Genomic DNA, 26,487 nt, shown 5'->3' on the forward strand with positions numbered 1-26,487 from the left:
TCCTTCTATTTAAAAGTCAAACTTCTGCTATTTGAAAGCTCACACTATTGGCTATCATTATTGTCGCTGTTTCCACAGGGAAAAGCAGAGCTTCTTCTTTGCTTTGCATTGTTACAGTCCATTTTACCAGATTGTGTTGATGAGCGGTCACCTCCTCCTGGGAATGCCACGCCCACCCACCACCAACACCTAGGATTCAGTCTCCAATCCTCTCAGTGATTCTCTCCGCTCAAGAGGACACCTGTCAGGACCCAGGAACCTCCCGGCAGAAAGGAGGTTCTGTTTGGAATTACTCCGTTAATGACTGGGCAGTGGAGGGCTGAAGCTCCCACAATTCACAGCAGCTATCAAACGCCTGGGATGTCGCTGACAGTGACGTTTCAGTCAATGATATTGCATTTGCGAATGTGTGGGTAGTGAGCCATTTGACATCAGCAAACAAGACCTTCAAGTTTTTGAAAGCAAGAAATGCTGGAAATACTCAGAAGGTCTGGCAGCATCTGTGGAGAAGAAGCAGAGTTGATGTTCACTGGAACGGACAGAGATGTGAGCTTGAGAGTGGGGGGACTGTTGAAATCGCAAGCAACCGGAAGCTCGGGGTCATGATTTCAGACTGGGCAGAGGTGTTCCGCAACGCAGTCACCCACTTTGCGTTTGGTCTCCCCAATGTAGAGGAGACCATATTGTGAGCAGCGAATACAGTATACTGCAGTGAAAGAAGTATGAGTAAATCGCTGGTTCACCTGAAATGAATGTTTGGGGCCTTGGATAGTGAGGAGAGAGGAGGTAAAGGGGCAGGTATTACACCTCCTGCGATTGCAGGGGAAGGTGCCTTGGGAAGGGGACGAGGTGGAGTGGGTAATGGAGGAGTGGACCAGGGTGTCGCGGAGGGAATGATCCCTTCAGAATGCAGACATGGGAAGGGAGGGGAAGATGCATTTGGTAGTGGCATCACGCTGGACATGGCGTAAATGGCGCTGGATGATCCCTTTGAATATGGAGACTGATAGGGTGGAAAATGTGGACAACGGGAACCCTGTCGCTGTTCTGAGAGGGGGGAAGGAGTGAGGGTAGAGGTGCGGGAAATGGGCTGGACATGGTTGAGGGTCCTGTTAACCACAGAGGGGGGAAATTCATGGTTGAGGAAAAGGGGAAGTCATATCAAAAGCGCTGTCATGGAAGGTAGCATCATCAGAGCAGATCCATCGGAGACAGAGAAACTGGGAGAATGGAATGGAGTTCTTACAGGAGGCTGGGTGTGATGAAGTGTAGTCAAGGTGGCTGTGGGAGTCGGTGGGATTATAATGGATATTAGCAGAAAACCTATCCCCAAAGATGGAGACGGAGAAGTCGAGGAAGGGAAGGGCAGTGTCGGAGATGGACGGTTTCCCATGATATTTCCTGAATCTGTAACTCTGCAATGCAGGAGCATCTCTGACAGAGCAGAAATACAAATCCCACTCCCCCTTCACTGCTGATCCAACCAATGACAAGAATGGACCCGCGGCAGCACTCCCTCCAATAACACAATCGGGTCAGAGCAAGAGCAGCAAACGGAAGTTGTGGGCGAGGATGCCGCAGACTCAAAATTTGAGTGAAGTGTGAGGCGACACTCTGCTGTACTCGGAACTGATTGAGCGGGAATAGTGTCTGTTGAATCTCCAGAATTCTGTGGCTATTCACCACCTGCTTACTGTTCAGTTGACTGGGAAATTTAGAGTGGAAGGAGAATGAAGGTACCAGAATAATAGAATCTGAGAGCGCAGAGTGAGGCCATTCGGCCTATACTCCCGATGCCTCTTTGGAAGAGTTCACTAATTCATACCTCACCCCCTACATTTTTCGCATTATCCTGTTTTGTTGTGCATTTTCAAGTATATATAGAATTCCCTTTCGAAAATTACTGTTCAATCTGCTTCCACCACCCTTTCAAGCAGTGCATTCCAAATCTTCACAAATCACCGTGTATTAAGTATAACTCAATTTTCCCTGTCATTTTTCAACAACTCTTTTAAATTGGAGTTCTTGGGATGCACAATTTTATGCCAGTAGAAATAGTTACGTACAATCTACTCTATACTGATATATGGAGAACAATCCCAGCTTTCTCTCGCCCCTCTGCATAAAAGTTCATCATTTCACTTATTCTTTAATCGGGGGTGGGCATCTCTGGTGAGGTCAGTATTTAATACCTGTCTCTACTTGCCTTTGATAAGGTGGTGGTGAGCTGCCTTCTTGAACTACCGCAGTCCTGGGGGTGCAGGTTCACCCACAGTGCTATTAGGAAGGGAGCTCCAGGATTTTGACCCGGCAACAGTGAAGGAACGGCGCTTTAGTTTCAAGTCAGGATGGTGTGTGGTTTGGAGGGGAACTTGCAGCTGCTGGCGTTCCTAAGTTTCTACCGTTCTTGTCCTTCTAGGTGTTAGAGATCACGGGAATGGAAGGTACTGTCCAAGGCGTCTTGGTGCGTTTCTGCAGTGCATCTTGGAGATGGTACACACTGCTGCTACTGTGTGTGGGTGGTGGAGTGAGTGAATGCTGAAGGTTGTGGATGTGATGCCGATCAAGCGGGCTGCATTCTCCTGGATGGTGTCGAGCTTCCTGACTGTTGTTGGAGCTGCACGAATACAGGCAAATGGAGGGTATTCCATCACACTCCTGTCTTATGCATGTAGGTGGAGGACAGGCTTTGTGGAGACAGTAAGTTAGTCACTCGCCGCAGAATTCCTCGCCTCTGACCTGCTCTAGTAGCCATAGTACTTTTATGGCTGGTCCAATTCAGTTTCTGGTCAATGATAACCTGCAGAATTAGGTACGTGGGGGATTCAGCAATGGCTATGGTATTGTACATCAAGGGAAGATGGTTCGATTCTCTTTTGTTTGAGATGGTCATTGCCTGGCACCTGCGTTGTGTGAAGTTTACCTGCCACTTATCAGCCCAAGCCTGGATGTTGTCCAGTTCTTGTTGCATCTGGATTTGGACTGCCTCGAATGGTGCTGAACATTGTGCAATCCTCAGCGAATATACCAATTCTGACCTTATTATTGAAGGAAGGTCATTGACGAAGCAGCTGAGGATGGTCTTTCCTAGGACACTACCCTGAGGAACTCATGCAGTGATGTCCTGGGACTGAGATGATTGACCATCAACAACCACAACCATTTTCATTTGTCCAGGTATGACTCCAACCAGCGGAAATGTTCCTCCTTGATTCTCATGGGCACCCGTTTTGCTCAGGCTCCTTGATGCTATACTCCTGCTACCATTTTGGTTTACTTCCTCTGCACTCGCTTCAATGTCTTGAGATTCTTTTTCAATAGTGGGGACAGCTGTTAAGCCAACAGGCATATAATTTCCTGCTGTCTGTCACACCCCTTTTTGCGAGTTTTCAATCCTCTCGGAGGTTTCCAGAATCTCGGGTATTTTGGGAGATTGAAACCAATACATCCACTATCTCGACAGCGACTTCTTTTAAAGGGAGATGGAATGGAGCAAGGTGAGGGGATCCCTCGGCTGGTGTTCAGTGAGTTCAGGAAGATGGTATCAGAGGGAATGGAGCAGGGAGAGAAGATTCCTGGGGTGATCTTCAGTGAGTTCAAGGAGATGGTGCAAGAGGGAATAGAGCAGAACAAAGAGGAAGTTCATCTGAGGCGGGGGGGGGGGGGGGCGGGGGTGTTGCGGAGGGCAAAGAACGAGGTATAGTAGAAATGATGGAGGCAGTGATTCAACATGTGCATAACAGAAAAGTGGACACTGTGTTTGTATCTGACAGAACAGGTGGACAGTGTGGTTTGTGTATATAACAGTAAATTTGAAGTTAGAGTCTATGTGTCAGATAGGCCTCAGAATCCGGGACTCATTCCTACCGTTTGTCCTCCCTCTTGTGTCTACCAGATCCCAGGCTCTGGGAGTCATCCCAGCAAATAACTTGATTAAAATTCATTGAAACCCTAATTACTTAATTAATTAATTAATAGAGGCGCAACCACACCGAAGGGAGGAGATTACTGCATTTAATATTTATAGTAGAAATCTAGTGCCGGGGACCATATAGTTAATTGTAACTTTATTTAGTAAGGATTTAATAAGTATTTCTTTTAAATTAATTTATTAATTAGTGTTAGAAATGTCTGTTAGAGGGGTAAAGTGCTTCACCTGTGAGATGTGGGAGGTCCGTGACACTTCCAGCATTGCGGACAACATCATCTGCAAGAAGTGTACCCAATTGCAGCTCGTCACAGACCGCATGTATCGGTTGGAGCAGCAATTGGATGCGCTTAGGAGCATGCAGGTGGTGGAAAGCATCATAGACAGGAGTTTTCGAGACGTGAGTACACCCAAGGTGCAGGCAGATGGATGGGTGACCGCTAGAAGGGGCAGGCAGTTAGTGCAGGAATCCCCTGTGGCTGTCCACCTCTCGAACAAGTATACCGTTTTGGATATTGTTGGGAGGGATGGCCTATCAGGGGAAAACAACAGCAGCAGCCACATCAGTGGCACCATGGCTGGTTCTGTTGTTCAACAGGGAGAGACAAAGCGCAGAAGAGCTATAGTTCTTGGGTACTCTATAGTCAGGGGCACAGATAGGCGCTTCTGAGGACGTGAAAGAGACTCTAAGATCATATACTGCCTTCCTGGTGCCAGGGTCAAGGATGTCTCTGAACGGGCAGGGGGAATTCTGAAGGGGAGGGTGAACAGCCAGAGTTTGTGGTACACATTGGTCCCAACGACATAGGCAGGAAGAGTGACGGGGTTCTGCAGGAGGAATTCCGGGAGTTAGGTAGTAAGTTAAAAAACAGGACCTCTCGGGTTGTAATCTCGGGATTACTCCCTGTGCCACGTGCCAGTGAGGCTAGAAATAAGAAGATAGTGTTGCTCAACGCGTGGCTAAACAGCTGGCGTAGGAGGGAGGGTTTCAGATATCTGGATCATTGGGATCTCTTCCGCGGCAGGTGGGACCTGTACAAGAAGGACGGGTTGCATCTAAACTGGAGGGGCACAAAAGTCCTGGCCGCGACTTTTGCTAGCGTCACTCGGGAGGGTTTAAACGAGTGTGGCAGGGGGGTGGGAACAAGAGCAGTTGGTCAGCAGGTGAAATAACTGAGAGGGAACCAGTAAATAAGGCAAGTAAGACTGAGAGGAAGAGCAGGCAGGGAGACGTTGACGAGCACAGCGGGACTGGTGGTCTGAAGTGCATTTGTTTCAATGCGAGAAGGAGAACAGGTAAGGCAGATGAAATTGGAGCTTGGATCAGTACTTGGAACGATGATGTTGTTGCTCTCACAGAGATTTGGTTGAGGGAAGGGCAGGATTGGCAGCTAAATGTTCGAGGATTTAGAAGCTTCAGGCAGGATAGAGAAGGGTCTAAAAGGGGTGGGGGAGTTGCATTACTGGTGAAGGAGAATATCACAGCAGTACTGCGGGAGGACACCTCGGAGGGGTCATGCAGTGAAGCAATGTGGGTGGAGCTCAGGAATAGGACGGGTGCAGTCAAAATGTTGGGGGGTTTCTACAGGTCTCCCAACAGCCAGTGGGAGAGAGAAAAGCATATATGTAGATAGATTTTGGAAAGATGTAAAAGCAACAGGGTTGTTGTGGTCGGTAATTTTAACTTCCCCGATATTGACTGGGACTCAATTAGTGCTCGGGGCTTGGATGGGGCAGAATTTGGAAGGAGCATCCAGAAGGGCTTCTTGAAACAATGTGTTGATTGTCCAACTAGGGAAGGGGCCGTACTGTCCCTGATATTGGGGAATGCGCCCAGCCAGGTGGTCGAAGTTTCTGTGAGGTCGCATTTCCAGAACGGTAGCCATAATTCCGTAAGTTTTAAGGTACTTCTGGATAAGGATAGGAGTAGTCCTCGTGTGAAGGTGCTAAATTGGAGGAAGGCTAATTATAACAATATTAGGCAGGAACTGAAGAATTTAGCTTGGGGACGGCTGTTTGAGGGTCAATCAACATCTGACATGTGGGAGTCTTTCAAACGTCAGTTGATTAGAATCCAGCACCGGCATGTTCCTGTGAGGATGACAGAAAAGTTTGGCAAGTTTCGGGAACCTTGGATAACGAGGGATATTGTGAGCCTAGTGAAAAAGTAAAACGAAGCATTCGTAAGGGCGAGAAGGCTGGGAACATACGAAGCCCTTGAGGAATATAGCGAAAGTAGAAAGCAACTTAAGCAAGGAGTCAGGAGGGTTAAAAGCGGTCATGAAAAGTCTTTGACAAACAGGATTAAGGAGAATCCCAAGGCTTTATATACGTATATAAAGAACAAGAGGGTAGCCAGGGTAAGGGTTGGCCCACTCAAGGACAGAGGAGGAAATCTATGCGTGGAGCCTGAGGAAGTGTGCGAGGTACTAAATGAGTACTTTGTATCAGTATTCACCCAAGAGAAGGACTTGGTGGATGATGAGTCCGGGGAAGGGAGTGTAGATAGTCTGGATCATGTCGATATCAAAAAGGAGGAGGTGTTGGGCGTCAGGAAAAACATTAAGATAGAGATTTCCCTAGCGCCTGATGGGATCTACCCCAGAGTACTGAGGGAGGCAAGGGAGGAAATTGCTGGAGCCTTGACAGAAATCTTTGTATCCTCATTGGCTACAGGTGAGATCCCAGAGGACAGGAGAATAGCCAATATTGTTCCTTTATTTAAGAAGGGTGGTAAGGATAATCCAGGACATTAGAGGCCGGTGAGCCTTACGTCAGTGGTAGGGAAATTATAAGGGAGGATTCTTCGGGACAGAATTTATTCCCATTTGGAAACAAATGGACTTATTCGCGAGAGGGAGCATGGTTTTGTGAAAGAGAGGTCGTGTCTCACTAACCTGATCGTGTTGTTTGACGAAGTAACGAAGATGATTGATGAAGGAAGGGCAGTGGAAGCTGTCTACATGGACTTCAGTAAAGCCTTTGACAAGGTCCTTCAATGCAGATTGGTACAAAAGGTGAAGTTACACGGGATCAGAAGTGAGCTGGCAAGATGGATGCAGAACTGGCTCGGTCATAGAAGACAGACGGTAGCAGTGGAAGGGTGCTTTTCTGAATGGAGGACTGTGACTAATGGTGTTTTGCAGGGATCAGTGCTGGGACCTTTGCTGTTTGCAGTATATGTAAATGATTTGGAGGGAAATGTAGCAGGTCTGATTAGTAAGGTTGCAGACGACACAAGGTTGGTGGAGTTGAGGATAGTGATGAGGATTGTCAGAGGATACAGTAGGATATAGATCGGTTGGAGACATAGGCAGAGAAATGGCAGTTGGAGTTTAATCCAGACAAATGTGAGGTCATGCATTTTGGAAGGTCTAATTCAGGCGGGAAGTATACAGTAATGTCAGAACCCTTAGGAGTATTGACAGGCAGAGAGATCTGGGCGTACAGGTCCAAAGATCACTGAAAGTGGCAACGCAGGTGGATAAGGTAGTCAAGAAGGCATATGGCATGCTTGCCTTCATCGGTTGGGGCATAGAGTATAAAAATTGGCAAGTCATGCTGCAGCTGTACAGAACCTTAGTTAGGCCACACTTGGAATATTGCATACAATTCTGGTCGCCATACCACCAGAAGCATGTGGAGGCTTTGGAGAGGGTACAGAAGAGGTTTACCAGGATGTTGCCTGGTCAGGAGGGTATTAGCTACCAGGAGAGGTTGGATAAACTCGAATTGTTTTCACTGGAACGACGGAGGTGGAGGGGTGGCATGATAGAGGTTTACAAAGTTATGAGTTGCATGGACAGAGTGTTTAGTCGGAAGGTTTTTCCCAGGGTAGAAGAGTCAGTTACTAGACGACATAGGTTTAAGGTGCGAGGGGCAAAGTTTAAAGGGGATGTGCGAGGCAAGTTCTTTCCACAGAGGGTGGTGAGTGCCTGGAACCTGCTGCCGGGGGAGGTGGTGGAAGCAGGTATGATAGTGACGTTTAAGAGGCATCTTGACAAATGCACGAATAGGATGGGAATAGAGGGATATGGTCCCGGATGTGCAGAAGGTTTTAGTTTAGACAGGTTTTATTCATTTTTCTTTGAATTGTGCATCCTTGTTTGTCTATTGGGCTTCAGGATGAGGAAGTCATTCCCAGGGGTTGTCCTCTCTGATGTATTAGATAGTCTTAGAATTAGAATTAGAATTAGAATATTACAGCGCAGTACAGGCCCTTCGGCCCTCGATGTTGCGCCGATCATCTGACCTACACTATTCCATTTACATCCATATGTCTATCCAATGACCACTTAAATGCCCTTAAAGTTGGCGAGTCTACTACTGTTGCAGGCAGGGCGTTCCACGCCCCTACTACTCTCTGCGTAAAGAAACTACCTCTGACATCTGTCCTATATCTTTCACCCCTCAACTTAAAGCTATGTCCCCTCGTGTTTGCCATCCTCATCCGAGGAAAAAGACTCTCACTATCCACCCTATCTAACCCTCTGATTATCTTGTATGTCTCTATTAAGTCACCTCTCCTCCTCCTTCTCTCTAACGAAAACAACCCCAAGTCCCTCAGCCTTTCCTCGTAAGACCTTCCTTCCATACCAGGCAACATCCTAGTAAATCTCCTCTGCACCCTTTCCAAAGCTTCGACATCCTTCCTATAATGCGGTGACCAGAATTGCACGCAATACTCCAGGTGCGGCCTCACCAGAGTTTTGTACAGCTGCATCATGACCCCGTGGCTCCGAAACTCGATCCCCCTACTAATAAAGGCTAACACACCATATGCCTTCTTAACAGCCCTATTAACCTGGGTAGCAACTTTCAGGGATTTATGTACCTGGATACTAAGATCTCTCTGCTCATCTACACTACCAAGAATCTTCCCATTAGCCCAGTACTCTGCATTGCTGTTACTCCTTCCAAAGTGAATCACCTCACACTTCTCCGCATTAAACTCCATTTGCCATCTCTCAGCCCAGCTCTGCAGCCTATCTATGTCCCTCTGTACCCTACAACACCCTTCTACACTATCCACAACTCCACCGACCTTCGTGTCATCCGCAAATTTACTAACCCACCCTTCTACACCCTCATCCAGGTCGTTTATAAAAATGACAAACAGCAGTGGCCCCAAAACAGAACCTTGCGGTACACCACTAGTAACTAAACTCCAGGATGAACATTTGCCATCAACCACCACCCTCTGTCTTCTTTCAGCTAGCCAATTTCTGATCCAAAGCTCTAAATCACCTTCAACCCCATACTTCCGTATTTTCTGCAATAGCCTACCGTGGGGAACCTTATCAAACGCCTTACTGAAATCCATATACACCACATCCACGGCTTTACCCTCATCCACCTGTTTGGTCACCTTCTCGAAAAACTCAATAAGGTTTGTGAGGCACGACCTACCTTTCACAAAACCGTGCTGACTATCGCAAATGAACTTATTCTTTTCAAGAAGTCCCTTGGATGTGGGCTCATTCATCGGGTTTTTGCTCCCTGTTGTGGCAGATGGACCCCAGGCTCTCGGAATAATTCCCAGCATTTATTCTTAATGGTCTATCGTTCCAGATATTCATTAGCCTTGAGGAATTATTCCCAGGGTTTATTGTCTCTCATGCTTGTGTTATATTTCTAACGTGGTCTGTGCCTGCCCTGAGAGCGTTTGCTGGTGCAGTGCAGAGGGTGCTTTACTGTGTATCTAACCCGGGCTGTGCCTGCACTGAGAGTGTGTGTTGTCGCAGGGTGAAGGCAGCTGTACTCTGCATTATCCCGTGCACTACCTATCCTGGGAGTGTTTGATGGACAGTATTATTTCATATACTATACTGTATCAGCCTATGATGGAGCAGGGCGCTGCTCTTTAATGCAACGTGGCACCTGCCTGTGACAGACAAGAAGATGGGAGGTGCTCCTCTTCGCTGTGCGGCCATTCTGTGCCCGGGCATTGGCATTTTGAGGCAGAAGGAAAGGTGTCTTTATTCTGATGGGCCACTGGATGGCGCAACAGCACCATCACCGAAAGACTTTTGGTTCAAACACAAACCAGACAGGACTGGTGGAAAACAGCTGTCAGGAAAAGGGAAAATGTGTAATCGGTAAAATGGAGCGTGTGAATGGGCCTTGGAGCAGGGAATTGAGCAAAGTCAAGTTAGTCCATTTGTTACTCAAGATTTATTCACAATTTCAAAAAAAACATTTTACAGAAACATTTTTAAAGGGTCCAAAGTGAATTTAGCACCTGTGAGTCACATTGAGGACAAAACACATGCGATCTGAGCTGTAGACTACTTCTAAAATTATTACAGATCACAGAGAAAACAGGGGCTCAACATAAAGAGAAGGAAACAGTTGCAAATAAGGGATGGTTATTTATTTACAGATGAAATTCAAACTATTGTGAAACTCGAAGGCGCATAGACATGAGAGGTAAGATTATCTGACACAATTCAAAGAGAAAAACGGAAACAATGTTTATGATCTTCTCAGCTACAGATTCTGAACCATAAACTGACGGCAATTTACTTTTACAGTTTGTTTGATAATACAGAGATGTTAAAATATAAGGAAAATCCAGGGCGGCCGAAATTCGATCGATCACTTAACCTGTAAAAGAGGGATAAAAGAATGAAGCAGAGATTTCGTGGTCTTGGACATTCATCTCAGAACTATGAAATTTTAGAGATTTGTTAAACAGCTTCATTTAATTTGAAATGTGAGTGGATTGAATATTCTCACCTTCACCAGAGTGACGGCAGCGCTGTAGAAAATGCTCAGGAAGAACAGGATGATGAATGTGGAAGCGGTTGTCCAGATGTTGCCGCTCTCTTCCTCATTGTCTTCAATCCAGATGTGGCCTGAGTAATCTTCGGGTTTTTAGAGGAGAAATATATTTAGATCGTTCATTAATCCAGGATATAAGATTGTCAATTTGCACTCGCAGAGTTCTTCCTTAAGCCATTATATTGCTCTCTAATTTAATTTTCAGTTTGTATCCATTGTGAAGTTAATCACTCTCAGCAATCTACCTCTGTTACTAACCCCACAGCCATTCTTCCCATATGATCCTCGTCCAGGCCCTGTTGGAAAATATGATATTTCTTCCTTCAGGGTCAGGCGCTATTCTAGTCTGGATCAATCTTGTTCTATCATTCGGGATATCGATGGAATTTTACTGATCAATATCGATAGTTTTGAGATTTTCATTGGTGCTGGGTAAGAGATTGGATGCGAGTTCTAATCTTGTTTATTTGTGATGGAAGTTGATGGTCAATCATTAACTGACCTCACTTTCTAAGTGAAAACTTTGCTTCACTGTGTTTGTAGGTCCAACATGTATGAGGGAATATGTTGGAGAAGGTGCCCATTCAAACAGTGCATTTGAATGCAACTTTCACATATAGCCTGGTGCTTTTGTTTGTATGCTTTAATACATGTGTATGTGTTCATAAGTATCTGTTACTTTGCATCACTCAGTGCGTGTCCATGGCTTGTGTGTGTGAGATTTAATGTATGTTTTAATGCGTTTCTTTGTGCACCCGCCTGTGAATGTCTCAATGTGCGTATTTATATCTTGATGCCTGTGTGTTGTGACCCTGTATGTTAGTATGTGCTTATGTGCCAATGTGTATCAATGTGTGTTTTCAAGTGGCCGCGTGTGTGTGTATGTGCATGTGCGTGTGTATAAAATATATCATCCTTAATGTTTTGTCTTCATTCATCCATGTGTGTGCATGAGCATGATAATGTTTGTTTTTGTGTGTGGTTTGGTCCCCATGCGTGCTTCATGTTGTGAGCTTTTGTGTTGACAGATATCTTTATGTTTTCCTGTGCGTCAATGTGTGTTTATGTTTCCATGTGTGCGTATGAGTTTGTTAATGTTTGTTTTTGTGTGCTTCTGTCCCCATAAGTGTGATAATGCGTCTGCTTTTGTGTTGATGTCTACGTTTATGCATTAATATGTGTGATTATGTGCACATGTGTGCTAATGTGTGTGTTATGTGCGTGTTTTTGCATCCATGTATGTGTCATAATGTTAATGTTGGTGTCTATTTGTATGTGAGTGATCGTGTTAATGTGTCTGTTTAAATGTTTGTGTGCAGATGTGTTAGTCTGTTAATGTGCGAGTATGTTTCCATCTAGCTGTGTTTATGTCTATGATAATGAAAGCTTTTCGGTCTCTGTTTCTGTGTTTGTGAGACTGTACTAATGTGTACATTTATGTTTATTTTTGCGTGGGTGACTGTGAAGTGTTTATATCTGCGTTTGAGTCTGTTTGTGTGTGTAGGTGTAATTGTGTGGTTGTGCATTTGAGTGTGTTTATGTGTGTTGTTTTGTCTGTGTGCCTGCGCATCTTTATTCTTGTTCAAAGTTTTACAGAGAATAAATAACCGGGTCTGACCCTGACGGTGTGCATTATGGAGAATATTCTTCACTGTTCTGTGTATAAATGTATTCTGTGCGAGATGTCATCTGACATCATCTGAATGACTGCAACAATGCAACTGATGGATAAAAACAGAAGTTCTGGAAATACTCAGCAGGTCAGACAGCAGCTGTGGACAGAGAAGCAGAATTAACGTTTCAGTTCGGTGCCCTTTTCACTCACCTGAAATGTTAACTCTGCTTCTCTCTCCACAGATGCTGCCTGACCTGCTGAGTATTTAAGCATTTTCCGTTTTTATTTCAGATTTCCCCCATGTGCAATATTTTGCTTTTATTTCCATGAAACTGATGGGCCTCAGAATCATCAGGAACAGGAGATGATTAAATCTTCAGCTAGATTTAGATGATTATGTTATTAGAATTTAACAGGGAAACCGTGAACGATATTACGTTACGTAAATATATATTTTACAATATGATTCCCATGTGGAAAGTTTAAAATCTTCGCACACTGCGCTCGAAGCCGACTTTGTACTGAAGGCATTTGAGTCCATTTAATAGAGAGCAGAGGGAATGGGAGTATAAGGTTTACAAATGTCCTTGCCCCTTTTTCTGTTGGAGGAAATATGGGGAGGAGCTACAGTCAGTTCACAATTCTCTTTACCGTCTGTCTGTTGCAGAAGTACCGTTGCAGTGGATTCACAAGTACCCTTTCCTCTTCTCTGTTTGGGAAGTGGGGTACAGTGTTTTAGTAAATTCCTCTTCCCCCTCTTTCTGATGGGGGATTTTGGGAAGACTTCGTATTCGTCTGTGGCCATCACTTCAGTTCCCAGTGCGCATGATGCTGCAACTAAAAACTGACCCTATTCTGAAGGGATGGCCAACACGAGAAGCAGGTACACCGAGATATAAATGCACTGCGTATTTTTGTTGGTAAGGAGAAATGTCCAGATTCCCCATCTCCTCCTCCCCGGCCCCCCACCCCTGTCCCCCTCTAATGCTCCCCACCGCCTCCCCCTCCTCCAACGGGAGGAAAGTTGCTGAAATTCTTCCACAGAATCCAATAATGAATCAGGTTTACTCTGTGAATTAATATGTGCTGGAAACACTGGTTGTACAAGACTTGGGCCCGAGACCTGCAAATATCATGCTTTGATGAAAAGACCTACACTTAGCAAATGTGGGAAGCACAATTAATTGAGCTGTTGTGTATTTAAATCGCGATTGGAAGAAAAGGTCTTTATTGTGTTTTTTTATTTAAGAATTGAAATGCAATCGATAAATTCTCATTGACATGAATTAACGGTGTCCAACAGTGCAAGGGAAATGTTCACAAAACTCGGTTTACCGCTGGATTTATTAACTGTTCTGTTGATGATCTTCAAGGGGATCGCTTCATGTCCCACCACACAGGAGTAAGAAGCGCCGCTGGCCCACTCCTCCGCTGCAATGGATAACAGGCTGTAGATGAAGAAGGAGCTCTTGTCGTTCTCCGCCATCACCTCGGTGTTCTTGTAGTTGCCGGGATTCACTGACTTGTCATTGACGGTCCACTTGACAAAGATCTCTCGGGGGGAGAAACCTCGCACTAAGCAGGTGAGGGAGAGGAACCTCTCAGCGGAGACTTCTTCTGCTGGAGGCAGGAGAACAGACACAGACGGTTCCCGCAGATCTTTCCATGCTGAAAAATTAAAATAAATGTCAATAAACTAGACAATTTCAGAGACAATGACACCGGTGGTTAAATGTGAGAGAAATTGTGAAGGTTTTCCTTTTCCTCTCTGGGGCCTGTGCTGTTTTCCAGCCGGCGCAGAGGCGCTGCAATCCTGCTCGCCGAGAACATAAAGGATTAGACTGGAAAATTACATAGAACTTGCAGCACAGGAGCAGGCCATTAGGACGAGCTAGCCTATGCTGGTGTTTATGCTGCACACGGACCTCCTCCCACCTTACTTCAGCTCTTTCTATTCCTTTCTCCATAATCTACGTATCTAGCATCACCTGAAATGCATCACCTCTGGTCCCAGGGAGGTTCAATAGTGAATTACAATTAAAGTATCAGCGTAATCCATTCAACCACTTAATTGGGCCTTGCACAAACACCGGCAAGAAGCACAACCTCTGACTTATTGCTTCAATCACATTGCTCACCTTCCTTGTGGATGGAATCTCTGAGAGGAGTCGGCAGATCCTGATGGCTCACCACACAGTAGAACACAGCCTCGCTCAGCCAGGCTTGTGTCGAGATGTCAACAGTGCTGATCACGCTGTCGGGATCCTCACCGGGTTGGACGGCAATCTCTGATTTCAAAGGCTTCTGTTCTTGTGTCCAGGACACGTTGACACCATAAGGAGCATTAGACACGACGCAGGTTAAGGTGACCGTCGCCTCCAGTAAGACCTGTTCTATTGATGGTGGCAGTAGTTTAATTACTGGATGATTGCACTCGGAAGAATCTGCAGAACAGAAATGAGAGTCAAAGAAATCTCCATCTTCAGGATCAGGACGCGAGTATTTAACTATCACTTTCTTAAGGAGGGGAAAAACACCTTTCACTTCAACACTGTCGTTCTAGGGAAGGGCAACGATTTGTAAAATCTGGGACATCCAAGCGGATCACATCTCTGCTGAATATAATGGCTCTGTCACCCTAGGACATGAGCTACACGTGAAATTCATACTGGCTCATAACGAATGAAATTACGAATTTTCGGACCAACTGGAAACAAAGTTAATGTTCTGGTGCCTTGTCAGTATATTTGGGGAGATGAAAATGTTCAGCAACCAGACAGAGGAGGGGCGAAAGGTCGGTAAAATGCAGTCCCAAGGTTTTTGTTTTTGTGTGGTGAGGAATAATTCGCAATACTGGATGAGATAGTTTTCTAATATCTGCCACGAGTGAGTATTTCTCATGTGTCGGCCTGGAGTTAGAAGGCGATCTGACCACAGGACTGTAATAAGAGCATAAGAATAAGAGTAGGCCATTCAGCCCCTCGAGCACGTTCCGCCATTCAATTACACGATGGCTGAATTGTATCTTAATTCTGTTTACCCATATATAACCCTTAATACCCTTACCTGTCAGAAATCTGTCATTCGCAACATTAAAGTTTTCAATGGATGTCAAGCTTCTAAAGTGAGTTGGGGGAGAGAATTCCAGATTACCGCTATCTCCTGTGTGAATACTCCCTTCCTGATATCATTCCTGAATGACCATGGTCTAATCTGAAGGTTATGCCCCCTTGTTCTGAAGTTCCTCACCAGAGGAAATATTTTTCTCCATTGACTCCATCAATTCCAGTAAACATCTTAACCACCTCAATTAGATCACCCTTTAATCTTCTATACTCAAAGCAATACCAGTTTGGCCTGTGAAACCTGTCCTCATAACTTAACCCGATCAGCCCCGTTATCATTATGGTCAATTCTTGTTGCACCACTCCCAAGGCCAATACATTCTTCCTGTGCTCTGCAGTCCAGAATTGAACACAGTTTTCTAAATAGGGTAGATGCTCTTTCTGGCACCTGATTCCGAGGCCGTTACCAAGAAAGGGTTCCAGATGCCGATTGCTGCTCCGTGTATGATTAGCCCATTCAGGATAAAGCTGATATCCAGGCCACCTCACTCACTATATGACATCACAGTAGAGCTAAACATTCTTTCATGATGTGATGACATGTTGAACCGTGAGCAATCGTAATTTCTAATTTCTAAATCCTAAACTCACAGCGAAATGACACATAAAAACTGCACGATGGCGATTTAGAAATTGTTCTTTGTACAAACTCCAATAAATTCCTGACTTTCAGTAACATGGAGTACAGAAAGGTGTGGAGCTTCCTGGGACTGTGCCTCTTACCTGGAGATCCGGTGATGTTTCGGCTTTGGGTGACCGCTTGATGGGAGACCTGGCAGGTATAGACCGTGTTGGTGAACCATTCCCGAGCGGGGACTGTCAGCCGACTGGTCGCTGAGAAGTTCCCGTTCGTTTCACAGGCGGGAGAGGTGACGAAGCCCGATTCCATGGGATGTCCATCCTTCAACCAACTCACGGTTATTGCTTCTGGATGGAAATCGATGATTGAACACACGACAGTTGCAAATCTGCTGCTTGTGATTTCTTCACTGGAAGTCTGGGTGAGGATAACAGTTGGATGGACGATGTCACCTTTACAATCTTCAAGAAAAACATGTTAGACATTTCGAGAAGAAATTAACAACTAATACAAACTGTTCTGATATTTTAACAGGTTATTTGCATCAAGCAGGCACTAACTGATGTTTCCAGGGGTCTGAACTGTGTACAACCCTCTAAATGTGGAATAGCCAAAGTTCTACACAAGATCCTTCTAGCTTTTCTGTTTTTCCACAGTTTCCACAGCACTAACCTGGAATTTCCTTGATCCAGAGTGACTCTCCGCGTCGAACCTCGCAGTAGATTTTGCTGCTTCCCACCTCTGACTCGGTGATGGTTAACTGGCTGCTCAGGGTGTAGGTTCCCTTCTTGTTCAGCACTGACGGGTAAGTCTTCAAACCAGTGGTGATCGGTTCTTCACCTTTCTTCCAGGAAACGCTGGTGATTTGGGGGATGTAGTCCATCGCCAAACAGCCGTAGGCCATGGAGCCGTCGGTGTTGGGTTGTTCACAGGAGCACAGGCCGTAAAGGGTTGGGGGAGACGGTGTCGCTAGGAAAGAATGGCAAATTGAACAAGTTAGACTGTGATTCATGCTTATTAAATAACCAGACATCTCGCAATTCGACTCCAGCTGGAAACTGATTCCAATATTTTCCGATTAAAACCTTCATCCACATTTGAGCTGCGATCAGTTACATCATTTGGTGATCATCACCTGTCGGTCCCCTGGTCAGGAACACACCTCTCTTTCAGGACCTGTCACATTACAAAAGTAAGAGCCTTTTGAAGTTATCTTAATAAGGTATTTTTCATTGGATTAAACTGAAAGAGGAGTTTCCCCGCTTTGTTCAGCCAATATTTATTTCTAAATCAACAGCACTTGGTCAAAAAACACGCGGCATTTAGTTTTTGGAAATTTCTTCTCTGCAAATTGACTGCTGGGTTTCCCCGCACCTCCACCTCCTCCCAGCGCCCCTCCCCACCACCAGCAGACAACCCCGCCACCCCCAACTCCCACTCCCCCTCCACAAAAATAGCAACTACCCTGAAAAAGTGCCATTGGAATGCGTGCTTATAAAATGAACTTAATACTGTAAACTTGAATACCAGGCACATTCATTCCATTATTTTCCCATAAAAACTTACAAAACATCCGAGCATGCTTATGACCCAGGGTGATAAATTAATAGACATGATAGCTGAGAAGAAGGCCATTCGGTCCATCAGGCCTGTGAAAGATGACCTTCCAATTTGTAATCTTTTCAAAATTTCATTTTATCCAGCTATTTTAGATTCTATTTACAGCCCTCTTTCTGATAGGACATTCCAGATCCTAACAACCCCCTGTGTAGAAAAGTAGATTCATACCCTCTTCCTTCATTCTTTTGACGCTGATTTTAAATCAGTGCCCTCTGCAGACCAACTCACTGATCTGGGCAAATTGGTGTCTGAATTTCTGTATAAAAACATTCATTATTCAAAACACCTCTACCAGACTTCATTTTAATCTTCTATGTTCCCATAATAATGAAGAACTTTTACAAGAAATAGTTGAAGTCTACTTTAAAATATGGACTGAATCATTTAGTACACAGATTTCAGAGGGGAATTTTTACACAGCCTAGTTTCTGGAATTAAAGTTTTTAATGACTCGGCAATGACTCTAAGCTACCACTTTCCTTTTCAGTACTTGAAGATTGTGACTTCTGTTCCATATTATTCGACTGAATGGATTCTTTGGAGTTTGCTTCTCCCTCCAACTCAAATAATAAACCGAATTAAATCCGATTCCAAAAAATCGGTCATTTGGACTGATGCGCTTTAAATGGTCCATTTAATTTTCCAAAGTATCTTCCCACCCCTCACCAGTGAGAACTGGTGTTGCTGACTGTGTCGTTACAGCCACATCTTCTTGCTGCTTGCACCGACTATAAGGTGAACATCAGGACAGGTTTCTTCTACAAATATCTGATATTGACATTACTTACACATTATAAATCGAGTGAATATCAGTAGGTTCCAGGCAAGGAAGGACAAAAGTTCCTGAAGTGTTATTGCTGACATGGTCAACTCACTTCTGATTTGTGTGGACAATTCAAACACCTGAGGCCCACCGGTCAGATATTGGAAGCTTGCTCACCAATATGATGTAAAAGAGGTTGCCGGTTATGGTGGCGCAACAGTAGGACATATGGGCTTTCAAATGGCATTAGATAACATGTCACGTAAGAGAACATTCGGAAAATGGAAGCGCGTGGATTAAAGGGGTCTCAGTAACCTGTTCAGGTATAGGAAACAGAGAGTGACGGTGAACCAATGATTTTCTGACTGGAGAGAATTAAGCATTGTGATCCCCCTTGGGTCGGTCATAGGGTCATTATTATTTTTGTTAAATATAATGACGTGGTATTGGGTATGGGGCGCAGAATTTCGAAGGTCAAAGATGACACAAAACAAATAGTGAGCAGGATAGTATCAGAGTTCAGAAGGACATGGGCAGGTGAAATGTTCAGAGACAGAGCAAATGCAATTTAATGCGGTTAAATGTGAAGTGCTGGACCTTTTGAGGAACAATACGGAAAGTTAATGCAATCTAAATGGCCCTATATTGAAGGGGTAGAAATGTAGAGGGACCAGAGTTGCATTTTCACAATGTTTTTTTTCAAGGTGGTTAAGAAAGCGAATGGAATACTTGGTCTTGTAAAATGGAGTACGAATTACAAAAAACCAGGAAGTCATATTACAGTATTACTAATCACTAATTAGGCTGGAGTATTTTTGCACAATTCTGGCCATCACACTTTCGAAAGGATGTCAAGGCTTTGGGGGGATTGTAGAGGGAGTTTACCAGACTGATGCCAGGAATGAGGGAGTTCAGTTATATAGAGTTATTATACGATCCGAATTGTTCTCGTTAGGCGGTTACCGATTAGTTCTGTTCAAAATTATGGGATGTTTTGATATAGCAGATAAGGAAAAATTATTTCCTCTGAAAAGTGGGTCAGTAACAAAATAATTAATTGTCAAAAAAGATCGTGGGCGGGTGTTGGCTGCGGAAAAAGGTTTCTTTCCTGACAGAGGGTGCTTTTCACAGAAGCAGAGAACGATTACACCACAAAAGGAGGCCATTCAGCCCGTCGTGCCTGTGCAGGTTCTCTGCAGGCGCAAACGGACATATCCTCGAAGGACATTAATTTGCGTGGTTATGAGGGAAAAACTGGCTTGGAAGATTAAATTGGAGAGCGCTTTGAGAGCTAACACAGGCATGACGGGCTGCATGGCCACATTCTCTGCGAGAACTTTCTATCATTCTACCCGACTCAGTAGTATTAGTTATCCCCAATTTAATGGGATGAAAAGCTTCATAAATTTTAACATCTCTGTGACATATATTTTGTTGCTTTTTATAATGAAAGAGAGTTTTTAAAATAAGAGGTTCTGAGCGATTTTATTCAAATGAGTCAATCAGATACTGTCAGAGACTTAAAGCATATTGTGATTGACATTGATTGCAGGCTAATGATATCACTTCAAAAATTTCACAAGAGCTTACTTCAGTGGCTGTGTGCCCTCTGCTGTGACACAATCCAATGATTGCATCTCAGCAGAGTTTATCACTGACTGTGACCTTTTGAAAATACTTGAACTAAATAATGATTTCAAACATGAGAATATCTTGATGGTTATTCAGAGTGGGAGTCTCGACTATCTCCATTTAAAGCACCAAAATAACTTCCAGTCTCCCATCAGATCAGAACAGGCGTTGGTCTCTGGAGCGTTGCAATCACTTCCTGAAACTGTTTGTTCTGAAAGTGCACTCAAAATCAGGCCAATCTCATTCAATAATTATCTATATGTTTAAATATTATTAATTCATTAAAATTTGGCCAAGAATTATTATTAAAATCAATTCATGTGCGTTGTTTCATCTGGACAATTGAATAATTTATATTCATATATCTGGGTCGAGGACTCACAGCTTATGAGTTTGATGCACATTGAGATTCCTTGAACACTGTGGGGAAAACATTCCCAGATCAGGTACAGGACAGTTAAGCTGCAAAGTAAAGATCCCTCTATACGGCCCTATCATGAGTTGTAATCTCAGACATCGCAAGTGTTATATTCCGTAGAAAGCCGCCTCTACACTGCACTGTCACTCTGGGTCAGGTACACCATCTGTTTAATATAAAATAAAAATTCCCTCTACGCTGTCCCATCAAATATATCCAGGACAGGTTCAATCCAGTTTAGATACTGAGTAATTCCTCCCTCTACGCTGTCCCCATCAAGTAGTCCCAGGACAGTTACAATATAGATTAAATATACAGTAAAACTTCCTCCACATTGCCGAATCAATCACTCCCAATGGAGGTACATTACTGATTACAAACTGACGAAATCTCCTTCGACAGTCCGTCTGTTGTGTCTCTGAACTGTTATTTCTGACTGCCACAGACTGGAATTATGATCTCATTGCTGAGGCGCCTCATCAAACTTAAAGTCAAACTTTTAGGTTTCTCGGGGGTACAAGTTTCTTAATTAAATGGATCAAGTTGCACTCCTTGAAATGAAACGAACCAGTCTGTTTGCAACCTGCAGGGAGGATTCCTCGTCCTGACACAGTGAGCAGGCGCACAGAAACAGAACAGACACAAACGGTGCAACAATCGGGCTCTCAGCAGTTAGATCTGTTCAATTGTCAATTTCAATGAAGCTGTTTGATTCTAGTTCATCAATTGTCAAATTGTGACCACTCCAAATCTGTATACTCTTTGAAATTAAACTGATATTCATTTCAAAAACTCCCTTCGACCTCCAAATGTTTCTCCCTGTCTGTTTACAATCTTAAAAGCATGTTAGAAAGTTTCGCTTAAAATGAGTGCATCAGAAGAATACACATTCAGGAAAATTAGATGTCCATAACCAGAACTCAGTGACAGAGTGAGAATTTAGAAAATCAGGAGATATGTATCTTGCAAACTGATTACCCACTGATTTGACACAATTTCATAATTCAATTTTACAAAAAAAGTTAGTTGAACCACTGCTCAAAGTTAATTCATTAAAATCTGCGGTGATACTTGATTGAGCTGAGAACAGCTGAGTAAGAAATATATTGTTCTCTAAGTTATTGCCAGACATAATGAATTAAACTCTCCGATTCTTGAGACTTTGCACTCATTGGAATCCTGGCAAGTATGCTATTGAATTGTGGGAGGTCATTTATGTTTAGTGAATTAGCACTATTATATTCTAAGCTAATATTCATGTTAGCTGATTTTATACTGCATTTATCATTTATAAATAAATAAAAATAAATAAATTAGTTAATATTACTTCAAGACCAGTTTCTGCCTGGCACCTTGTGAATTAATGGAGTTTTAATTAAGTCATTATGACACTTTATCAGTATTAAATAATCAACGTCATATTAATAGATGAAAACCTTCAGACAAATATATTACATCATGCTGAAATCGAATCACAGTGCAATAATTTAAAATGAACAATAACTTCTCGTCCCGCCCTGCTTTCTCTCTACAAACTTGTAAACTGCGCAGGTATCTGAATGCGTTGATATATTATAAGCTCCTTCCATTCTCAGCGAGTATTTCACACAATGGATTCAGCCTGGCCGGGGTCACATGTCACTAACTGGGCTGCAACATAGCCTGTTTGTGAAAGCAGCTCTCCCGTGTTTAAATATCGTTATAAATCTTAACTATATGAGATAAAATATCAAAAACATCCTGGCACTTTGCGATCAGTAACTGTGCAGCCATTATTTAATCACACGATGTTTTTAGATTTTACTCCCGTAATTCACAAATTAATTGCTAAATATATTTTGATTTTTATTGAAAGAAGTTCCAAAATGATCACTGCAAAACTGGACAAAAACAACTCTTTCAGATCATCTGTGACATTGAAACCTAATGAGCAAATGTAGCCGAGATTTGGCGGATCAATTTAATATTTATTAAGAATTAAGCATAACTCTCAGGTATAATCTGTTCTTTGTCTATCATTCCATCCTGCGTGCAGCACAACTATGGGAGACAGGATGTTGTTACTGAATTCAAAACTAACATTAAACTTTTGTAGTTAATTGAATCTGCTTGAATTTCCAGGTGTTATTTGTTTGTCTTTAGCCTTACGCAGTCTGCAAGTTTCTTCAATTTAAATAAAATCATATGCACAATTCTTTGACTGCCATTGACCTCTTGTCCCAGGAAAATGGTTAATATTAGATTAGTGATAATTATCTCACTGTCCAACAACAAGTGACATTGAAGAAAGAACATGGAAGAACATGAACGCAAAGAATGTAATAACCGGACAGATATATTACACTGACAAACTGCAATTTACAACGCCTATTTAAGTTGTAAGTAAATACAAGCTGACATTCACCTGTTTTAATCAGGAATATCACAATTAATTTAAAAGCGCTCATTAACCTGAAAACAGCACTGGAATAAGTACACTCTTATTGAAATAATTTCAAGCACAATTAAAAATAGTCTCCAGTCATAAAGTTTTCCGGTCACGACAATTGTGCGCTTGGCACGCCAGAACTGTAAAAGACGATTCATGAATAATGAATCGATCTTAATATGAAAGCATATTTGGTTTATATGAGGACATATTGCCGCATTACAATTGTTTGAATTGTATTAATTTTACTCTCCAATCTGCAAACCTGCTACTTATTAAGTTTGTAATTGCAGTAACATTTCACGGATTGAAGGAGCATTACAAACCATGGCTTAACAGTTCAATCTGCAATTATCATTTAAATTTTTTTAAATGCCTTGAAATATCTTTTTTTTAATTTCTGAAATCTGCCTGTTATCCGGCTTTCGAATCGTCTTTGAAGCAGTTTCAAACAAATAGAATGTATCCATTTGATCAGAAAACCTGCAGCCGCTCGATGTCACCCGGGTTAAACAAAGCAGAAACGCCAAATAGTTTTACAAATTTTACTTTGTAACACAGAGACACACTCTCCTCAGCAGATAAGCTCCAACTCACATCACTGAGGGGCTGAATCCCGCCTCAGTACGTTTCAAGGCGAAGCAGCTTAACTCCACAATCACTTTCAGTAGAATCAAATGTAACATCCCAAAAAAAAATCTCAATACAGAATCCACCGAGCCTGCCTGTCTCTGAATTACCAAATATATAAAATAATGGCAGCAGATTTGTTAGTACAGAGAGCATGTTTAATAAATTAATATTGATTCTGTAGCATATTTCATTGATATTGCCTGATATCACTGCATTATTAAAAGTGAGGTTATGTTAATGTAAATCTGGCCAAAGCTGCAAATTTGTTATTTATGTAATTCTTAATTACATCAAAATTTATTGTATTACATATGAGCATTCGTAAGCAGTAGATTGATAGATAGCAATTTAATTACCACAAATAAAAATAGATCAAAATATCAGAAGGCTATTTTTGACCACTGAAGCTTTCTGCATAATTTTATTTCAAACATATTTAAAGACTTATTGTTTCTATTAGATCAGAAAACCTGCAGCAACTAGATGTCACCCAGATTAAACATTGCAGAAACGTCAAACGGTTTAACAACCGTTTGGTATTTAAAGTAGCCCAAACACTCAGTCCCATCAACAAATAAACAACAAATCACATCAATCTGGAGCTAAATCCTTCAACAGCACCGTGTGTAAAGAAACCATTAAGTTCTTTAATCCCTTGGCAGCAGAATCACATAAAACATTGCAACAAATTCGCAATATAGAATCCACCAAATCCACTTTTCAGTGAACGAATGTATCATTACAAAAAACAGAAATATAAAATTAAAAACACAAATAAAACAGTTAATGAATAAATGTATGTTTCTTACCTGCAGTCACCGTCACCATGGTCCCTTGGCCCCAGTAGTCAAGATAGTCACAGTGTTACATTCCCTGGGCTGGGTCACACAATAACCGGCTCTGCACAGAATAATGAGAAATCCATTATTATTTTAAATATCCACACTCCAGAGGCAAAATAAAATCTTGATGGTTCTTTGTAAATTTATAACTGCGTTAATAATTCTTTTCACTCTTTATAAATTTCCCTGATGTTTTATATTTCACACAGTAACATATCAGCAATTATTGAAATCACCAACTGATGAATGAGTAATTAATCAGTTTATCCATAATAAACCGTGCTAGGAGGACAGTGCTGGACACAAATAGTACTTCACTGTATATATAGTTGGATTGTCAAAGCGAGCACTGACCCATACTCATCAATTAGTGCTGAGGGAGTTTTTGTATTGACAGTAACTGCTGTGCCACCCAGTATATCACAGTGAGACAGACCGTGTCAAATACTGCGGTGGACTGTTAACTGTAAAATACAGAGATTACATTTCACAGCGCTCTCAAAAACATGATTGCGATCCCCCTAAGAGTACATCAGTGAGATAATTCAGTTTATACCTGTCATTATATTTATAAAGGAGATTGGAATATTTCTGAATCATCTGTGCTGATTCAGCGTGACAGTCAACATTAATAAAGCAGGAGACTTTTATACAATTTTACAAATCTATATTGCATGTCCCCAATTTTTTATTTAATCCTCATTGTTTACGGACCATCCGCCATGTTAGTGATCGCTGGTTTGAGCAAACTCCCTGTCTGGGGTTTTTGTATGAAGAACTCGCTCTGTGCAGCACCGTGACCCACTGCCATACCCACAGTGACACTAACCTGCACAAATACTGCACTCACTCTCTGTTCAGTACTGCCTCCCAATATTCACTTCAAATAGAAATTCACTTCTGATCTAATTCAGAATATATCCAAAAGTTTACACCATGCAGTAGTAATTGAACCAAGTAACTCCCTCCAGGTCTCAGTCACATTAAAACCAGCATCTTATCCAGATCTGCAATTGCTGACACTGTTAACATTAAAAATCAGCACAGACAAAATTACTCATCAGTACTTCGGTTCGTGTCTTAGATTTGTACCATTGAATTTTCACTGTGCAAGTTCTGTGAGAGACGGTCTATGGCCTGGTTCTGAACACTGCCATTAATATTGTATTTAATAAAATTACTGACGGTCAGTTTATGATGGAAGTTATCGAATTCTCTCTCCATATGTTCTTGTACATGTCCAGCCCTGGTTCCTCTCATTGTGATCTCTTGCACAGTAATAGATGGCGGTGTCTTCAGTCTTCAGGCTTTTCATGTCCAAAGCGAAGATGTTGTTTGAAGTGTCTTTGGACGCAGTAAATCGATCTTTAATCCCTGGGGCGTAGTAGTTGCTGGATGAACTATAGTAGCTAACCAGCCACTCCAGCCCCTGTCCGGGAACCTGCCGGACCCAGCTCATCCAAGTGCTGCCAAGAGTGAAGCCGCTGGTTTTACAGGTCAGTCTCAGGGAGCCTCCGGGTTTCCCGGTCTCTGCCTCTGGCTGAGTCAACACGATATCCGAATGGACACCTGTAAAAAATATCAAAAACCCCGAGGATTAATCCTGGTGAAATGATTCCTGACTCTGTAACATTTCAGAGAGAGACGAACACTGATACAGTAACAGCGAGAGACTTGGACAATAAAAACTACTCACGGGATAAGAAAACCAGCAACAGACTGAGAGAAATCGCCGACCTCATCCTTCTGGCAATTCGGGGAAAATGGTTCTGGTAAGAACTCACTGAGCAAACCGGCTCCCACACTGTTGTGTTGCGGTCCCAGTGACTGGCATTTAAATACCCGGCAGAAGGGGGCGAGGTTATAGGCGCCGCCTATTGACTCCCTGATAGAGGCTGTTACTGGATCCACGTCCCACCTTCCACATCATCAACAGAATGGACTCATATCATTACACTGAGTTATTATTAAATGTGAACTTTTTATCGGTATCCAGGGATAGTCAGTTGGCTGTGTGGTTTCAATGCAATGTGTTACTCGGTACTAAATGGAACTGCTGCAGTGAAGAATGTGTCAATAATAAACAATTGCATTGTGCACTGTGAATTAAATCCCTTTAT

General features: G+C 42.8%; 1 long non-coding RNA gene and 1 pseudogene across 1 annotated transcript; both read right to left on the reverse strand.

The window, feature by feature from the left end:
- Positions 1-10,083: 10,083 nt before the first annotated feature.
- On the reverse strand, positions 10,084-11,176 carry LOC137348931 (uncharacterized). The gene is made up of 2 exons (XR_010969140.1): positions 10,667-11,176; positions 10,084-10,534 (listed from the first exon to the last, which is right to left on the reverse strand). It is a non-coding gene; the product is annotated as an uncharacterized lncRNA (long non-coding RNA).
- A 2,361-nt stretch (positions 11,177-13,537) lies between these two features.
- Positions 13,538-26,194, reverse strand: LOC137348930 (Ig heavy chain C region-like; annotated as a pseudogene).
- Between the last annotated feature and the right edge of the window lie 293 nt (positions 26,195-26,487).

The sequence above is a fragment of the Heterodontus francisci genome, chromosome 34 (assembly GCF_036365525.1).
Source record: "Heterodontus francisci isolate sHetFra1 chromosome 34, sHetFra1.hap1, whole genome shotgun sequence".
Lineage (NCBI taxonomy): Eukaryota > Metazoa > Chordata > Chondrichthyes > Heterodontiformes > Heterodontidae > Heterodontus > Heterodontus francisci.